The 6,078-nt window shown below is 38.7% G+C and overlaps 1 protein-coding gene across 1 annotated transcript in view; it reads left to right on the top strand.

Annotated features, from left to right (window-relative positions):
- Positions 1-5,089, top strand: part of AIFM2 (AIF family member 2) — a 126,108-nt gene extending 121,019 nt beyond the window's left edge. The window contains exon 13 of the transcript XR_010135198.1: positions 4,083-5,089. The gene's annotated coding sequence lies outside the window, so the exon portion shown is untranslated. The remainder of the gene's footprint in view (positions 1-4,082) is intronic.
- Positions 5,090-6,078: the final 989 nt, after the last annotated feature.

The raw sequence follows: 6,078 nt of genomic DNA on the forward strand, positions 1-6,078 counted from the left end.
TTTTAAAAGTAGGCATCCTAATGAATATGAGGTGGTATCTCATTGTGGCTGTGATTTTCATTACTGTAATAATTTACAAAGATGATATTCAAATGTCCAAGAAGCATATAAAAAGATGAACATATAAAATATGATCTTTTTTATATGCTTCTTGGACATTTGAATATCATTTTTGGAGCAATGTCTATTCACATCATTTGACTGTTTTAAGATCAGTTCTTTTTGTTGTTGTTGTTGTTGTTGAGTAGTAGCTCTTTATACATTGCAGGTATCAACCTCTTATCCATATATGATTTGCAGATATTTTCTCCCATTCTCTAGGTTGTGTCCTTTGAAATATGATGTTTTCAAGCTGGATGTAGCACCATTTATCTATTTTTGCCTTTGTTGAATGTGCTCTGGGTGTCATATCAAAGAAATCATTGCCAAACCCTTATATGCCTTTACTTTTAATTGATATGTATCTTTACATTTAAAGCAGGTTTCTTCTAGACAACATATAGTTGTGTCTTGTGTTTTGATCCACTCTGACAATCTTTGTCTTTTAATTGCTGTATTTAGACCATTAAAATTTAATGTGATTATTGATATAGTTGGGCTCATATCTACCATATTTGTTACTGTGTGCTATTTGTTGCCTTTGTTCTTTGTCCTTATTTTTGTTTTCCACTCTGTTCCTGCCTTTTGTGGTTTTAATAGAGCATTTTATATGATTCCATATTTTTCTTTCTCAGCATATCAATTATACTTTTTTTAAAACTTTTTCAGTGGTTGCCCTAGACTTTGTCATATACATTTACAACCAAGCCAAGTTCACTTTTAAATAACTCTATACCATTTCATGGATACTGCAAGTATTTTATAATAACTGAGTATTCTTATTTTCTCCTCCTGTATTATTGCTGTCATTCATTTCACTTATACATAAGCTATAATCATCAAATGCATTGTTACTATTACTATATTGAACAAACTGTTACATGTTAAATAAATTAATAAAAATGTTTTTGATTTTATCTTCACATTTATCTATTCTCTAATGCTCTTCCTTTCTGTGAGAAACATCTGAGTTTCTCACCTACATCATTTTTCTTTTCTTTGAAGAACTTCTTTTAACATTTCTCACAAGGCAGCTCTACTGCTAACACATTCCTTCAATTTTGTTTGTCTGAGAAAGTATTTCTCCTTCACTTTTTAAAGATAATTTTGTAGAATACAGAATTCTAGGCTGTTGGCTTTCATTTCCTCAACTCTTTAAATATTTCACTCTGCTACTCTACTCTCTTTTTGGCTGCATTGTTTTGCAAAGTTGAATACAATTCTTATCTTTGCTTCTTTATAGATAAAGTGTTCTCCCTGCAACCCTCCCAACTTCTTCCTGTAGTTTGAATATAATATACCTACATGTCATTTTTGGAGGCTTTTATTCTGCTTGGTGTTTTCTGAACTTCCTGGATTTGTGGTTTGGTGTCTGAAATTAATTTGAGGGAAATCCTCAATAATTATTGTTTAAATATTTTTTCTGTTCCTTTCTCATTTTCTTCTCCTTCTGGAATTCCTATTCTGCATGTTATACCTTTTGTAGTTGTCCCACAGTTCTTGTAAACTCTGTTCCATTTTTCTCCCAGTCTTTTATCTCTTTGCTTTTCAGTTTCGAAAGCTTCTATTGATATATTCTCAGGTGCAGAGAATTTATTTTCCAGTCTACTAATGAACCCATCAAAGGCACTCTTCATTTCTGTTTTTGATTGCTAGCATTTCTTTTTTGCTGTTTCTCAGAAGTTCTATATCTCTGCTTACATTACCCATCTGTTCTTGCGTGTTGTCTACTTTTGCCATTAGTTCCTTTAACATATTAATCATAGCTATTTTAATTAATGGTCTGATAATTCCAACATTCTTGACACTCCTGGGGGGTTTGATTCTGGTGTTTACTTTGTTTCTTCAGACTGTGTAGGTATTCTTTTAGTATGCCTTGTAATTTTTTGTTGAAAGTCAGACATAATGTGTTGGGTAAAAGGAACTGAGGTAAATAGGCCTTCAGTGATGTGGTGGTAAGGTGTTGGGGAGGGGAAGTGTTGTATAGTCCTGTGATAAGTCTCAGTTTTTTTTTTTTTTTGAGATGGAGTCTTGCTCTGTTGCCCAGGCTGGAGTGCAGTGGCATGATCTTGGCTCACTGCAAGCTCCGCCTCCTGGGTTCACACCATTCTCCCGCCTCAGCCTCCCGAGTAGCTGGGACTACAGGCGCCCACCACTATGCCCGGCTAATTTTATTTTTGTAGTTTTAGTAGAGATGGGGTTTCACTGTGTTAGCCAGGATGGTCTCGATCTCCTGACCTTGTGATCCACCCACCTTGGCCTCCCAAAGTGCTGGGATTACAGGCATGAGCCACCGTGCCCAGCCAACTCTCAGGTTTTTTTTTTTTTTTTTTTTACCCTTTTAGGTGGGACAGGATGGCTACAGGGGCCTGGATTTGGGTATTTGCCTTCCTTCAGGTTTGTTAGGATCTGATAAAATCCTAGTAGGGTTAGGCTTTGGTAAAATAGTTTCTCTTGAGGACAGACCTTGTTAAGAAGAACAGAATGTTCTGGAGTATTTCAAAATTACACCTTTACTTTACTATTCCTCTCCCTCTTACCATTACTTTTCCCTCTTCCTGCTGGAAGCCCAAGGAGATTTTTCTCTGATGTTCACTGTGAGAACTCGGAGGAACTCCTGGAGGTAAAGTGTAGGCATCCCCCTTGCAAGTGGGCCCTCCTGGAGCTTTAACTCCCAGACTTGTCCACACGGAGCCTCCAGCAATTCATCAACTACAGTTCAGGTTTTTCTAGCCTGGTATTTGTTCCTGCACAGATTTCTTTTTATGAGTTTCTGCTCCTGTAAGTTGATTCTCTGTATCCTCCTGTCTAGGACTACTGGTTTGCTCTGCAAATTTAATTTTCTAACAAATCTAAGAAGAGTTACTGATTTTTGTTTTGTCAAGTTTTAACTTGTTAGGACAGAGTGATGACTCCTAAGGTCCTTATGTGCTAGATGGGGCAAGCTTCTTTTTATTTCAAAGGCTTTTCTAATTTTCTCTTAAGGCATTATACATTGTGATTACTTGCTCTTGTGTTCCTTATAGTATAATATTTATTCTTGAATAATGTATTTTAAAATTTGAATTCTTTGCTGAATTGCATCACTTCAATTTTTTTTTATCTTTTTGTTTTTCTCTTTTCTCAAATAGGAAGTACTGTCATTCTGACAGCAGGTTCACCCACAGGGTACACCTTGACTTTGTAATAGTATCCAGGACTGTTCTGTTAAATTTCAAAATGAGAAAACTCTTTTTCGTCTATTGACAGATAACGTGCACCCAAATTAAGTGTGAGTGGGGGTCTGACTGTATGTCTAAAGTGTGCAGGCAGAGATGAGTGTGCGTGGCTTTAGCAGATCCACAGTCATCCAGGGATAACTGGACCACGGAGGCAGGGTGGGAGCGGAGAGAAGTCATCATAGGATGGTAATCAGGTGCTTGCAGGGAGAAGAGAAGGAAAAGCAGATGAGTGAACGGGGGCAGATGGTGCTGGAGAATTCCATCAAGTGGGCATCAAGAAGGGACTGGAGGTTAAAACCTTTGGGATAAAGAAGAAGAAAAAAAGACAAGCTGGTAAAAAGTAAGGTCTGGGGGGTGGAGGCAAGAAGGGGAGTTGCTGAAAACTCTAGAATAAGCAGTAAGACATCTTTCAATAAAACTGCCCCTTCCCAGATGGCACCTGGGCACTGTTTGCTGGGCACAAACATGGCACTGTTTCCTAGGAGATGATTCCTCCAGTTCTTTTAGGTAGTAATGAATGACAGCAAGAAGTTACTTCTCTATGCTACACACGGTGTAGAATCCAGAGCCTGACTGGCTGTGACGTGCCCATGGTGACACCAAGGGGACTCTGCATGGGCACATCCCGGCCCTCCTCCCTGCATGTTCTCCAAGCCAGGTCTTTGAAACCGCCGGTGATGGCAGGTGTTAACTCCATGTGGGTGGTTGGCTAGTGACCCCAAAGAGCCTCTGAGAAACTTGGAATTCCCCTTCTCTTTCCAGGGAATGACAGAATCTGGGATGATTTTCTTCTGTTTCTTATCTAAAAAACAACAAAAAGCCCAGCATACACTGACTCACACGAACCTTTTGCTGGAGGCAGCTCTGTAGACTTAAGACGCTGTCATTTTTCAGAAGAACCCAGCTTGCTTTGGAACTACAGTCAGCCCTGCAACCCACCCTCACCTTGGACCCTGCTGCTGCTGTCTGTAAAGATGAGTGAGATAATACCTGCTGCTCAGCTCAGGTCCCTCTGTCCAACAACCTGGGTCTGCTGTTGGGAACAAAGAACAGGAGAACAAAGAAAAACTCCCAGCGGCCTTACGGACCACACGGCTTTGCAGCAGACTCAGCTGAACAGTTGTCAAAACACCTGTCACCAGTATGTGGTTTTTAGTGATGAGCTGTCGCTGCATTTCTGAGTTGCTCTAGTTCTTACTTATGTTATTGCATGTGTTATATCATTTAAAAATGCCACTTAGCTCATTTTGAAATGGAAGATTACATTTTGATCAGTTCTGGGACCTATTTTAGTGGCATATTTTCATGATCTGTAGGAATATTATTTTGTTCGTGATCTTTTTTCTTATAATAACTTTATATGGACTTTGATGTGCATGCTTTTCTGTTATTTGATTTCATGCAAAATTAATTTCCTAAACTTTTGGAAGAAGGTATGATGCAGAGTGGCTTTGCTAACTTGCTAGAGCTCCCTCTTTTGTTGTTTTGTGAAGTGTTAAAAAATATAGTGATGTCCTTGCTGAGATTTTGTGGCTCTGTTCATCTCCTCTATTTTCATGTGGATCTTCTCTTTTCTTCACCTCCATTGTCCTGCAAGGTGGGGCCCTGTCCTTAGAGGGAGGCAGGTCAATTTTGAGAATTCACGAAGAGTTGACTGCCTCTGGTCCTTCATATCTTACTGGGGACCCCTTGCACTCACTAGCCATTTGATTGTGTAAAGCACTCTCTTTCAGGTGCTAAATTAAAACTGACCCATATACTTTCCAACCAATGCCTACTGGATATTTTGGGGGTCTCCTGTTTTCAGGTTTATTATGTGTCCCATTGTTTTTCTCTGCTCTCCTCTGCACCAATGCTAGTGCAGGTCTTGTGGCTACTAAGGTTTTGTCCCCAAGTGTATGTTGATGTTGTGGGGCTAGCTTAACACCCAACATTTTTTTCCAATTGAGGTATAATCTACAAAAAACAAAATGTAAAAATCTTAAGTGTTATGTTGAGTGAGTTTTGGCAATGTGTGCCCTCACCTTGTCACCTAATTTTGAGATAAATATTGTCCACAGTTTTTTTTTTAAATAGAGATAAAATTCACATAGCAAAATTCACCATGTTAACCATTTAAAAGTGTATAATTCTGCGGTTATTAGTATATTCACAAATTTGTGCAGTCATTACAACTATTTAAATCCAGAGCATTTCTATCATCCCAAAGAGAAAACCCATACTCCCTATTGCCCCCCAGCCCCTGGCAACCACTAATCTGCTTTCTGTCTCTATGGATTTGCCTAATGAGGACATTTCATGTAAATGGAATCACACAATATGTGGCCTTCTGTGTCTGGCTTCTTTCACTTAGCATAATGTTTTAAAAACTCATCCATGTTGTGGCATGTATCGGCACTACATTCCTTTACTTGGCTGAATAATATTCACTTGTAAACATATACCACATTTTATTTATCCGTTCATCAGTTGATGGGCATTTGTCCCCCCGCCTCCTCACTTTTGGGCTGTTATAAATAATGCTGCTATGAACATTTGCGTACACATTTTTGTGGGAATGTATATTTCATCTCTCTTGGGTATATACCTGGGAGTGGAATTACTAGGTATATGGTAACTATATCCTCTTGAGAAACTATCAGACTGTTTTCTAAACTGGTGGCACTACTTTACATTCCAATCAGCAGGCTATGAAGGTTCCAGTTTCTCCTCATCATGCCAACCCTTGTAATTATCGATCTTTTAAATTAGAGCCATT

This window comes from Gorilla gorilla, chromosome 8 (genome assembly GCF_029281585.2).
Source record: "Gorilla gorilla gorilla isolate KB3781 chromosome 8, NHGRI_mGorGor1-v2.1_pri, whole genome shotgun sequence".
In the NCBI taxonomy this organism is placed as follows: Eukaryota; Metazoa; Chordata; class Mammalia; order Primates; family Hominidae; genus Gorilla; species Gorilla gorilla.